This window comes from Alligator sinensis, unplaced genomic scaffold (assembly GCF_000455745.1).
Source record: "Alligator sinensis unplaced genomic scaffold, ASM45574v1 scaffold389_1, whole genome shotgun sequence".
Lineage (NCBI taxonomy): Eukaryota > Metazoa > Chordata > Crocodylia > Alligatoridae > Alligator > Alligator sinensis.
In genome coordinates, this window is record NW_005841951.1 from 265,388 (window position 1) to 279,750 (window position 14,363).

A 14,363-nucleotide genomic window follows, 5' to 3' on the forward strand; every position below is an offset into this window, starting at 1 on the left:
CTGTTGTTTTCTACCCATATGTCCAACCTGTCCAGGTCTGCTTGCAGCTGTTCCCTGCCCTCTGGCGTGTCCACTTCTCCCCACATTTTTGTGTCATCCGCAAACTTGGACAGAGTACATTTCACTCCCTCGTCCAAGTCGCTGATGAAGATATTGAAGAGTATCGGTCCTAGGACCGAGCCCTGTGGGTTTCCACTGCCCACACCCTTCCAGGTCAATACTGACCCATCCACTAAGACTCTCTGGGTGCGACCCTCTAGCCAATTCACCACCCACCGGACTGTGTAGTCATCCAAATCACAGCTTCTTAACTTGTTCACCAGTATGGTGTGGGATACCGTATCAAAGGCCTTCCTGAAGTCTAAGTATATGACGTCAACCCCTACTCCTGCATCCAGGCGTTTTGTAACCTGGTCATAAAAAGAGACTAGATTAGTCAGGCATGATCTACCTGCTATGAACCCGTGCTGGTTTCCCCTCAGCATAATTTTTCCTGCCGGGCTCTTGCAAATGTGAGCCTTGATAATTTTTTCAAAGACTTTGCCAAGGATGGAGGCGAGACTGACTGGCCTATAGTTGCCCGGGGCCTCCTTCCTCCCCTTCTTGAAAATGGGGACCACATTGGCCCTTTTCCAGTCCTCCGGGACCTGGCCCGTGCACCACGAGTGTTCAAATATTTCCGCCAGTGGCCGTGCAATGACTTCAGTATAGTTGTAGTAGAATACTTGTGTAGCCTCGAAGTTACAATGCATACTTTTAAAATAAAACATTTAAAAATAATTTAATATGAAGAGATCTACTAGGGCCTCAAGGCCTCTGTTTCTCCTCCCAGTATAATTGGCAAATGTCTAAAGAATCTTGCCACGGGAGCAGCAAAGAAAAAGAATATTACGGTTGTCTGTTCTAACTGCTTTTGATGCCTAAACATCTGAAAGTTTGGTTTTGAATCATAAATGCCAGCCCTGTCTACTCTGAATGACCCATTAGCAACCAGAAAACTGGTGAAAACATGCCATCCTAGGAGACTGGAATGAAAGAGAAGGGATTTTTAGTCAAAATGTTTACAACTTTTTCATCTCTAACAGCTTCATGTATTTTGAACACCAAAGTCTAATAGGCATGTAAGAGAATGGTGCATCTTTATTATAAAATAAAGATCCATGTCTTTTTAGGTTGGGGGCTAGAGCTCAACAAATTTCTGACTTTCCAAGAGCTCCTCCAGCAACACCAGTGAAGACCACACCTGAGATCTTTGGGTGGACATAGATATTGGCTGACATCTCATTTGTGCCGCCTTAAATTTTTAAGGTGGCACAAATGCTTAGCAAAGATATCCTTAACCTTTGTTGCGCCACATGACAGGAAAATCAATGGCATAACAAAAGGTAGTAATAGACTCTGCCACCTTATTAGAGAAAAGCTGCATGCATTATTTAGAAAAGCTGGATGTGTATAAGTCCGTGGGGCTGGAAGGGATGCTCCTAAAGATGCTGAGGGAGTTGGCCAGTGTGATTGCTTGAAAATTCATGGTGATTGGAAGTGGTCCCAGACAACTGGAAAAGGGCCCATTTTTAAGAAAGGGAAGAAGGAGGATCCAGGGAGCTATAGACCAGTCAGCCTTACTTCAGTCCCTGGAAAAATCATGGAGCAGATCCCCAACGCATAGGCACCAACTTTTATTTTTGCTTGTGGGAGGCCTAAGATGCTAGACATGTGGAAAGTTTTATGCATTTCAGATGACAGACCTCTTCCCAAGGCGGTCAGGGCCCTTGGGCCCCCATGTACTTGGTACCCATGCCTCAAGGAACCCATTTCTAAGTACTTGGAGGAGAAGGAAGCGATTAGGAATAGTGAGTATGGATTCAACAACAGAAAGTCATGCTTGACCAACCTATTTGCCTTCTATGATGAGGTGACTGGCTCTGTGGATGCAGGGAGACCAGTGGATGTGATATACCTTGACTTTAGCAAAGCTTTTGATATGGTCTCCTATGACATTCTCACAAGCAAGCTAAGGAAGTATGGGATGGATTAATGGATTGTAAAATGGACAGAAAACTGGCTGGATCATTGGGCTCAAAGGGCGCATCCGCACATGCAAGCGCATGCACTTGCAGCAGCTCAAATAGAAGCAGTGCAAATTTGAGCCGGGGCTTTTCACCTCAGTGTACGTGCTCGGACATGCACTTTGTTGTGGAGCAAATTGTGCCACTTGGGACAAAATAACCCTGCCTGGCTCCTCCCAGATCTGCAGCCAGGGGGAGCTAGAGCCTGGGGCCAGTACCTGTGCTGTCCCCAACAGTATAAAAAGCTGCCCTGTCCTGGCCCCAGCAGTATAAAAAGCCTCCCTGGCAAGTAGCTCAGGGCTACTAGCTCTCAGGAGCTTCTGGGACCCAGCCAATTGGTACCTGGGGACACTACCCCTTGTGCCAGCTGGACTGCTGAAGCAGCCCTGAGAGTTCCCTGCACCCTCTACCCACTGCAGCAGTCTGGCAGACTCAGATGGGGACTGCACAGCCAGTAGAGGCATCTGCCCCTTTGGGCCACCTGCCAGTGGACTGTGGTTCCAGGGTTGGCCTCTGTGCAGCACTACTGCCACGTGTGCCCCCTGACCGGCGATCTGGGCAGCTATCACCCAGAAGATGTTCTGGGTGTGGTGGCCTGCTTTGAACTCCTTCCAGCCCCATTTGGCCAGGAGGTCAGCCACAGCCAGTTCGGTCCAAGGTGCCAGCTCTGAGCAGGCAGGGTCCTGCCACTGGCCTCCCTCGCAGGAATTCTGGTGTTACCTATTGGAAAACTGAAAAATTTCTGATAAAAAAATCCCAGTCACTCTGTAAAATACCCCCAAATCCACAAGTAAAACAAAAGACCACTATAAAGAGAGAGAGACAGTGAAAGAGAGAGCCTCACCCCCTAACTTGTACCCCCAGGGCCCCATGGCCACCCCCACAACCCCAGTCACCATCACAAAAAAACCCCCCAGAAAAAAAAACCCAGAAAAAAGCCTCTACTTACCCTAGAAGCAGGGTTGTGGGGGCTCCAGGGCCTTCTGGCAGAGCGCTCCCACCGAGCAGCACAGGACAGCGGGGGGCAGGATGGCCCAGGCAGGGGCTGCTGGGGCTGCCTAGCAGTGTGTGGGCAGGACCCCAGTCAGCCAGACAGCAATTGGAGCTGCCAGTAAGTGCCGGGGTTTTTTTTGCGGGGGGGGGTTAAACTAGACACCAGAGCATCTCCATGGAGGACCCAGCCTTTGGTTGCCTCAGGGCATGGTTGGGAACCATGCCCTACTCCGCTTTTTTAAACTTCAATTTTTTTAGACCCCTGGGGGTCTAATTTTCTCCCTGCACTGCAAGTTTGTAGTTCAGGGAACATTTTTTCATTCCCTCATGTGCCTCTTGCCCCACCTCAAAGGGGTTTGAAGTGGGGCAAGAGGCACATATGCGCTCATCTGGACACGGCCAAAGTGTAGCAGTCAATGGCTCGATGCCTAGTTGGCAGCCAGAATCAAGTGGAGTGCTCCAGGAGTCAGTCCTGGAGCTGGTTTTCTTCAATATTTTCATCAATGATCTGGGACATGGGATAAAGTGCATGCTCAGCAAGATTGCAGATAACACCAAGCTGGAGGTTGTAGTAGATACATTGGAGGGTAGGGCTAGGATTCAGAGAGACCTCAACAAATTGGACCAAAATAAATCTCCTGAGGTTCAATAAGCAGAAGTGCAAAATCCTGCACATAGGACAGAACAATCCCATGCACTGCTATAGGCTGGGGACCAACTGAGTAAGCAGCAGCTCTGCAGAAAAGGACCTGGTGTTTACAGTGGACAAGAAGCTAAATAGGAGCCAACAGTGTGCCCTTGTTGCAAAGAAGGCTAATGGGATACTGGGCTGCATTAGTAGGAGTGTTGCCAGCAGATCAAGGGAAGTGATTCTTCTCCTTTATTTGGCATTGGTGAGGCCACATCTGGAGTACTGTGTCCAGTTTTGAGCCCCCCACTACAGAAAGGATGTAGACAAATTGGAGAGTCCAGCAGGCAATGAAAATGGTTAGGGGGTTGGGGCACGTGACTTCTGAGGAGAGGCTGAGGGAACTGGGCTTATTTAGTCTGGAGAAGAGAAGACTGAGGGGGGATTTAATAGCAGCCTTCAACTACCTAAAGGGTGGTTCAAAAGAGGATGGAGCTAGACTGTTCTTAAGTGGTGGCAGATGACAGAACAAGGAGCAATGGTCTCAAGTTGCAACAAGGGAAGTTAGGTTAGATATTAGGAAAAACTTTCTCACTAGGAGGGTAGAAAAACACTGGAACAGGTTAGCCAGAGATGTTGTGGACTGTCCATCCGTGGAGGTTTTTATGACCCGCCTAGACAAAGCCTTGGCTGGGATGATCTAGTTGGGGATGGTCCTGCTTTGAGCAGGGGGTTGGACTAGATGGCTTCCTGAGGTCTCTTCCAACCCTAATTTTCTGTGATTCTATGATTCTATTACCTTTGTGGCACTTTCTCCAGTCCAGCAGCCCTGTGAGTAGGGAAAACACTTCCTTCCCTGCTGCCCCAGACCTTGCAGCAGGGAAAGTGGTATTTTCCCCACCCAGCCAATCCCACATGGCTGGCTGAGTGGGGAAGCATTTTTTTTCCCACAGCATAGGTCTGGGGCAGTGGGGAAAGTGGGGAGATCACATTCTCTTTGTTCTGCACCATGAAGGGCAGGATATGGGGTGATGTGTGTTTTGCCTTGTGAAGTGGATCAGCTGTGCTGTGACACCATGGTACAATTGATCTACTGCACTTGATGACATCTATTTCTAGCCTCTGTTACATATAAAAAAATGCAGGTAAATTAATTTGAAGGCCTCTGCACCATTAAACAGAGGGGGGAAAAATGGGTGCTACATGCTACAAAATATATTTTTCAAGTTATATTTAAAGAATTTAATATCCCTGCTCTTTCTTCTCAGTAGGGTACTCAGCTTTGACAGGAGCAAAGCAGAACCCCAAGTTCAAATTCAGGTGTTGGCAGCAAAAACAAAACAAAAACAATTATCAAATTGCAAAAACCTTCCTGAGTGGCTTTCAAACGGGAAGAATGTTTTGCATTTGAAAGCTTGTTTAACTTTATCCCAATCATGCAGGTGGTCCGATAAAAGATGACGCCCACAAATCCTTGTCTCTTTCAAATGTGGGGCATTTTCAGTGGTTGTAAGGGAAGTAATAATAATATGAGTCTGGATGTCTTCACCTAATTCTGATCCATACAGACCCTTCTCTGACTCATGCCCTCTCCACAACAAGGGCATATATTGCTTAAGAAAGCTGAGAGAATATAGTATCTATTAAATAAATGTAGCACTTTAAGGCCTATCTCTTCATTTGCCAACAGATTGACCTGCAATTTGAAAAGAACTCTGCTACATATCTCTATAATTCAACAAAAATAACTGTGGTTAATATTTCTTCTGCCATATGCCAATTTACAGTAAAAGATGATTTTATTGTTACCTTGGTTAAAATTAGGTTTTTAAAGTGATGATTCTTTTTAAAATAAAAACATTTTTTCATGGCTGGCAAGAGGTGTATAAACAAATGTAAGAAGACTAGTAGCATTCAGTTTTAGAGACTTGATAAGTCAGAAAATTATGCAGAACTAATTAATTCAAAATCTGTTTATCAACAGTAGTCTGTAGCTACCGCATTTCATCCCAGAGGCATTAACAAAGGCTTATCACCTGCTTTCTTGTTGCTTTTTATCTCTAAGGCAAATCAATACACAGAATATGGAAAAATGCTATTCCCACAACTAACACTTTCTGCAACTTGCAAGAACTTTTAGTATCTGATACCAATTAGTTTTCCTAGCTTAATTTTTAATCAGTTTTATATGGAGATGAGAAGCCTTAAAAACACTTGAAGTTTCCAGGACTTAACGTCTGTTACATGAGAAAAAGATCTGAAATACAAAGAAGTATTTAGAAAGTATAAATAATTGCTCAAGTCTCCCCAAACACCCAATTATGATTTTCACAGTAATATTCAGCTCCGAGTATCTGTGTCACTTTGTGAATGGGATAAATCCCTGCTTCTAAATATTAGGCATGTTCTCTTTATTTTTAATACTCTCCAGCTCACCTGCTTGTCTCATCCACCAGTTTTTTTGCTCTAGGGTATATACTCTTTGAGGCAGGGACCGTCATTCATATATTTTTACACAGAAATATAAATGTTAAGTAATAATAGGAAAAGAATACACAGACCTTGCTATAGTGAGTTAGCATGTTAATATTGGTTTCTGTGGTGCTAGTACCTCTCAGTGTGGTGGGTCAACAGAAGAGCTCTTCCACTTTTATTACACAAGGTAGGATTCATAATGTGTGAGATAGGAAGATGAGGTCTCTGCCCTGAACAGTTTACAATGTAGTGAAAGGCTAGAGTACACCTTTTCTCTAAGGTATAAGTATGTGAATCAATTTATAGCTAAAACCCCTTCTATAAAAATAAATGTAAGCCTCCCATTGCTTTAAATTCAACTCTCTGTCTAGATGTGGACGTGAGAGCCTCCCCAGTCCACCCTATGAGGACATTTTATATCTAATTAAACAGTTGGGCTTCTGGATAATGTGAAAAGGGAATTCCTGCTCTGAGGTTCTATGTGCTGTGGATGCCCTCAGCTCTGGCATTCCAGGTGAACAAATTTAGGGATCTAGCTTTTTGGGTCACCCCAAAATTTGACCCTAGCTAGTTCAGTTGAACACAAAATGAGGGACAGATCCTAAAGGGTAACATCACCTGTGCTCAGAAGCAAACTGGAAAACAATGCAGTTTATGGAGCACAAGTTTAAATGGCCCTGAAATTTCAGGTAACATTTCATTCTGTTTTTCATGTCCAGCCCACTGTAGATCTGCACTGGTATAGTCTGGAGATGGCCAATCCAGAAATGTCTCTTACAAAAGAAGAAAGCTTGCTACCTACTGCTGCTACCCACTGGTCATCTTAGCAGGGACATGGTGGATACCTTTTTGCTTGAAATCTCTTATCCAGATCAAAAAACCCCTCTAAAAGATATATCTGAGTACAGTCAGAAGTTATGGTCTGTGCAAGAGGTCTTGCTTGGATGATCACATGGTTTCTTCTGGCCTTAAAAATATATAAGTAAATATTTGTCCCACTGAGATTAATGACAACACTTCCATTAACTCTAGTAGGGACACGCTTTCACCCAGTGAATCCATAATGTGCTCAAGTGCTGCAGAGGTGCATAACACATGTATAAAATTACGTGTGTGCATAAGTGTTTACAGGATATGAACCACTCTCTGTAAGTTATTATTGGTATTCATGCTAAATATTTCCTTTCTTACTGTCACTTTGTTACTCCTGCTTATCCCCTTTGGTAGCAGGGTATATTCATTAATAATTCATTTTCCTTCTTGGTGTTTACTTCCTTCCAAGAAGATCAGTGCTTATGCATGTTTATTAATAAAACCACCTACTGAGACATATTTCTCTTAATTCTGCCAATCATATAGTTCTTTAGACAAAGTATTGGAAAAAAAGTAAGTTTGTCAAGTCAATATATTTTTAATTATCAATCTGTAGCATAGAAATTTGGCTCAAGGAAAAAAAAATACAAGCTAGCTGGATTTTGTTGTGAGTATCCAGCATGTACCTTTTCTAGATAATCTATACTGTATGTATAAAATATCCCTGAATTTAATACCTACATTTCTAAAATGCGGAGAATAAAATATGGGAAGTGCTATGCCTCCTCCTTAGCATTTTAAGATCACAAACAGGGATGCAGTAACAAAGCAATTCAAAGATCCCAGGGTTGTGCATTTCATACTCTGACTGCTTACAGAAAGCTCTAGGTGTGGCAAGAGAACTGACAGTGAAAGGGTTAAATTACCAAATTTTCTGATTTATTCCTTATCACTTATGAGATTGTTAAATGTCAAAAAGTGGATTTTTTTTTTACTATCAGTATAAAACTGAACATACTGTGAGACATAAGGTAGCAGGTGTCTTGGCTCTAAACTATCAAGTCTGTGGGCATTCTGTTATAACAGGTGCTCCAAAAATTTGAACAGATTTTAACAAGAGCTGTATGGGCTTTTTTAATTAGCCTGGTTACTCAGCATGTGTAGAAAGCACTAGGTATATGCTTAAAACATCATAGTGTCTTGCAAACAAATGCTTCACATACCCATAGTCTTTCTCTTTGGTTGGTAACTTAAAATTCCTTTCTTTCTGATGTTAGGATTGGATCCACACATTTATCACTTTATAATAATACTTCCTGAAAAGAATATTCTTACTAAAAGAAGGATGAGCAACATAGATTCTCCTAGGTGTCAGTGAGTGCTTAAAATAATGTATTTACCTTAAAATTGTGCTTGACATTATAAAACAAAAGCACTGCACAAACCACAAATTCTTTGCTCTGCATTTCTTTTGTCTTGAACAGCAAGCTGCCATTTTTTCCATTTCCAATTGTGCTTACAGAATGGGCATGAGGCACAGCAGAATTATTTTAAAACAGAAACTATAGCTAAACTTTAAAAGATTTTAGGGTAAAGTCAAAATATTTATTTTTGCAAATAATACTACAGAGCTACAGAAACTCAAAGCAATGTGTGATTACAGTACCTGATAAGAGAATGATGCTGCATAAAATTCACCTGTCTCTCAATAATGGTAAAAAATCTTCTCCCATAAAATATAACACAGAAAGAAACTATAGTGAGGCTGAGATATGCAAGGTTCCTTACTGATTTATTCTACAGTGAAATTTGAATTTGAAGATTTTTTGAGTCATATTAAAAGGTGAATTTTCTAGTTGATTGTCTCCAGTGCTAACACTGCAAGGTTTTGTTCTTGCACTAACCAACATTCTTGTGTGTATGTGTACATAGCATACTTATAATTTTTGTGCAGTGTAAACTTGCATTTTTTAAGTGAAGAAACCAGTTGTTTTAACCTAACAACAAAAATTAATGTGGTTTTTCATTTCCTCAGTATTCATTTCCCCAGCATTCCTTCCTCTTATCTTTATGTCTGGAGGAAAAAAAATCAGGAAATATTCTTTAAAAATATATTATATAGACAGACAAGGCTCTTTGGGTAAATGTGATATCTATTATTAGACCAACTAAATAGTTGGAAAATATGTTCTTTACAAGCTTTTGGGCACAAGCTTTTTTCAGGCATAGGGAGAGTCTGCTGGTGTTTGTGTGCTCTCCTAGGTGGAATAGATGCTTAAGCCAATAAGACAAATGCAGGTTTGTGAAAATGCAAATGTGTGGCAGAGAAAATCAGAGGAGATGGGAGTTAATAGGTATGAGACAGGTGAGAGGGGGAATATTGACCAGTGATAAAATGTAGCTGGCAAAATGAGAGAGGTTACCTGGGGTTATTGGATGGCAGGCAGGTTATAATGTGCCATAAATCCAATGTCTATATCTAGTCCATGATTTTTTTGTGTCCAGTAGATTTATGAAGTGAAGTTTGTAGGCTTATCAATGAAAGGTGCTTTGTAAATTCCCTATGAGGATTAAAACTGAGATTGGAGAGAGAGTGTTTATCTTGTGAGAATTGTGCACCCATTGGTAATTGGGTATTTTTGTTTTTGATAAATTTTTGGTCTGCATTCATTCTGGTACACAGTTGTTTGGTTTCTCCTACATAGTTTCCATCAGGGCATTTGGTGCACTGGGTGAGATATATAGATGTACATATGCTTTTTTTAAAAAAAAACCCCAATTGATTTATATATTGCCTCTTATTTAAAAGCAAAAATAAAACAAAACAAACCCTAACATATCATGTTTAGCTCTGTTTGCTTCCCTTTTACTAATGCTTTTTGTTCAGAACCAATGTATTACTCAACAGTAAAAACACATGAAAGAACAGTCAGTGACTAGTTATAACCTAAAATAATAATACTTAGCACTTACATCGCATCTTTTTAATGGTATATCCCAAAGCACTTTACTAGTTTATGTAAGCAGTTTGGTCTTCACACCTACATTTAAAGGTGGTGATACTAAAGCATAAGGCATGTCTACATAACAAAATGAAGATGTGACTGTAGCACACTGTGCTAGCTTAATGTAACTAGCACATCTAACACTAGCAGTGAAGATGTAGCAGCATGAGTGCTAGCCCATGATGAAACCCATATAACTGCATCTTCACAAGATAAAATGGGTAGCAGTAGCAAATTAAGCTAGTACAGGTAATTATGCTACAATCACATTTTCATTTTGCTGTGAGATATACCCACAAAGAAATCAAGTTACTTGATCAAGGTCATGCTCTGAATCAATAGCAGAACTGGAAACATATATATGAACTGTGAAATGACTGACACAGAAAAGACAAATCATTCAAGGAATCTGAGGGGTGGTAACGCTTAGTGATATTTCTTTTTTATTCCTTTTTTCCTTTTCCTCCCTCCCTCTTGCTCTCCCTCATTATTATTTTATTCCTTAACTTATAAGTAGATGTGCACTTTTTGCAGATGTCCATGTGCTGAAGACCACTGTACACAGAGTGCAACAGTAAGGGACACACTTCTTGAATTATCCTCGTGACTTCATTAGTTAGACCTAGTTTCCTTCAAGGCAGTTTTTATGCTGTTGATAGCATGCATGACAGGGAAACCTGAAAGGAATTTGTAAGTACATTGTGGCTGGTGGCTACTTTGCACTAAAAAGGTGTGGCATGAGGGGGCCAATTATCTGTCTGCAGCAAAAGAATTTTTTCTCAGCTACCATCTAATATAATTTTAGGCAAGACCTATGGTGAAATTCCTGGTCCTAATGAGGTCAGTAGCAAAACTCCCATTCACTTCACTGGAGCCAGATTTCATTCATTGCCTCGTTGTCTCCACATTCTTCTTGGTAATAAAAGAGCTGCTTTGGAAATGTTGACCGTATTGTACCCTAGTTTAAATATTACTTCCAGTATTATTTTTTAAATATGTGTAATGTGCATCCTTCATAGTAATGGCTTTATAGAAACCTATGGACAAAATTCTCCCTGATGATCTATGCCTTGCCCAAGTGGGTACTTAAGCATATGTGTAGGCCCAGTGAGGTCAAGGAAATTAGCTATTCCTAAAGTTAATTGTGTGTGTAAATGTTTGTGGGATTGGAATATTTGAAGTATTTGAAAACTGGGCCAAAATGATCTAGAAAGAAAAGATATTGTCACTTTTAAAGCAGTTAATTCTACAGCACTGGAAAGAACCTTGAATGACATGCTTAACAGTCATAATTATGTTTGGTCCTATTAAATGTTTATATAATGCTGACTGCTCATTTCCTGAAACACACGCTATATATTTTGAGAGACTCATTATAATGTTCCTAACTTTTAAAAATTAAGCCTTAAAAACTTTTAATCAAGATGTTGCAATTATGAGTAGCCGTGAGGAAAAATGAAATGGAAAATTGGGAGTTAAAGCACTAATTGCAGTTTGTTTATTTTTTTATATTTAGTTTGGCAGTTCTGACTATCTTTCACTGTATAGTGTCTGAGGTCAATTAGGATTCAGCTGATCCTGGAGTCAGTTGACAATGATGTTTATAATTAGATGGAGGAAAGGGAAAAGGTTGATGTTTTCTCTTTCTCCCTCATTAGGGCTGGCTGGCTGAGCCAATTTTATTGCTATCTTAAAGGCAGTAAGAAAGGTCATGTGACTGTTTCCTAAATGAATTGTTTTGCAAAATGCTGTTGTCTTTTTATGGACACTTCCATCCTTAGGACGTATAAACAAGTCTTATTAAAATTTAAAGTGTGGAATTCATCATTGCTGACAGTCAAAACGGGCCATTTATCCAGACAGACCCTTGCTTACCCATTCCTTAAACTCTGAGGATTCATTAAAATTAGAGCTTGCTCATAACCACTGCTATTGGCAGAATTCTAAACTACAAGGCTTGCAAAACCAAAAATGGATCCAGATTTTATTTAGCTGTTTTATTTCTGTTTAATAGTGGATGCCTTAAAGTAGTGCCCTCTATCTGAATTTCCCCACACCAGATCTTTGGAATCTCAGCTTGAAACACTCTAGCTTAGTATCATTTTTGCAAAACAAAATCATAGAACAAAGCCAAGTGAAACTACTGCCTCAGTTTTGCATTTAGCTGACAAGAAAGAAAGTGGGTAGATGACTATTCATGACTACAATGGCATATATATCAGATTAAAACTAGGTAAGGGCACATATATCAGATTCATGTACATAATGCTCAAGAAAAGTAGTGAACTGGTAATGCAGATGTCCAGACTCACTTATTCAGAGACAAGGTAGAAACAATTTTGTTTTGTAAATATCCCTGTAATTTAATTACAAATAGTCATTTGTTAAGATGGCAGTGTTTGTTTCATTATAATGGCATAACTGATTCTACATTCAAATTAAATCCAATTTGATATGTATATTATATTTAGGGTAGTCGGTACCACTAGGCTATTACCATATAGACTACATTTTCCTTTGGGAGTTGTGTGGGAATAATAAACAAGCAAACTTATACAATAACATGGTTTTCCTATTAAGAGATAATAGAAAAACTATCTTTCCAGTTAAACCACTTAAAATAAATACCATCTGACATGTGGGACCTCATGAGAGAAAGAGAAAAATGATGACACCAAAAGAGAAAAGAAGGGAGGAGAAACCAGAAGTGAAACACAAAAAACACAAAAAAGGTGAGAAAACCATCATGCCGTTCTAACTAGAGATTTTTCAGCATCAAAATTCAGGTATTTCATACATGCAAATATTGTTGTTCTTCCATGAATACACAATGGTTAAAAGGTCACCAATTTTAACTGCCTTAACTTCTTAATATCAGTGGCATCTCTCTCATATTTCTTGCAAAATAATTTCTGCTATAATTCTTTATCCATAACAGCAGCAGTAACAGGTTTTTTGAGTTATGGAATAGCAGCATTTACAGCAAATCTGTCTGCAACCATATTAAAGTAAATTCCAACAGACCCTGTTAGTAACATGTTATCCAGTATTTATTAGGTAAATTGCCTTCCTTCAGCACATGCAAGACAATGGAGCAGTCTGAAGAAGGTAAATAACTAATTAACTATGTGAGAAATAAAATGTATATTTTTCTGTAGAATTTTATTTCATTTGAAGAGAGGAAAAGTGAGAACACAAAGACAAACATTTTCTCGACAAGGTGGCAGATGGTGTCAACCTTGTGCAGCTATTTGCTTTTTGGTTTCCTGGCTATTTATTGTTTAAAAAATAGGATGTTCTTATTATAATTTAACAACTGCAGAAGGCAGCAGAACCATTTTTGTCTGTCATCATTTAGGATTTTATCAAACATGACAGTGGGTAATTGCTTGACTTTCTAATCAGTTTGATGCTTAAAACTGAGGGTGATTGAACTGCAAAGGTTTGAAAGTTCTCAAAGTATCTGGGGGTTTTCACAGAACTCACTGAAGGTGTGTCCCCTTTCTCCTGTCATTTAAACCATGTCCTCCATAATCATGGAGACTGTATTTGTGAAAACAAACATACAAACTAAAAGGGAAAACCACTGTATTTTGGGATTTGAAGAACACAAAGAAGCCCATTTGGCCCTGCATAAATTTTTTTTCACTAGAATTTCCCTGTTTCTGTTAGCTCTGCAAGCACGGCTTAAGCAGAACACAAACCTAACCATGTCCAAGTCAGTGTTAGAATGAGTCTGATATTAAGTAAAATGTGTTTGCACATCCTTCTAAAAATGTCTCCTGGGGGCTTTGAGAACTGCCTTTTCCCCTTCAAAAAACATGGAAAACTTCCATAGTAGCTGATCTCTTACTATTAATTAAAAATACCAACATTGTTTCTGGAATTTTTAAATATTCTGTACTGGAAACAGAACATCCTATGCTGAATTGTGGGGAATTCAACTGGCATTTAACATTTCTAATGCTGGTGCTCAAAGGAAAAATTTGTAAACGTGTCTAAGGAAAAATCAGTGGTAGTTGGAATGCTTTTTGCCCCCGCCCTGCTCAGAAGTTCCTACAAAGATTGCCAGTCCATAGTTACACCATGCTACGGATTATTTACAAATGTAATAAAAATCTGAATGCAAACAGGGCCTTGTTCAGAGAGAGAGAAAAATACTACCACAGGTCCTATTACCAGTATTGATTTAATTTCTTTTGGGCTGGGGAAACCTTGGAAGATGTTAAACTGCCAGAAATGCAGAAAACAAAAGACATTGAGTCGTCTTCAGCTGGTGGAGTAAAAGAAAGAAAAAGACATTTTTCTGGGCAGCCGTTAAGGAAGGCCAGAGCTGTGTGAGACACTAGGGTACCTAAAACAAGTTGAGTACCCAAGGGTGTG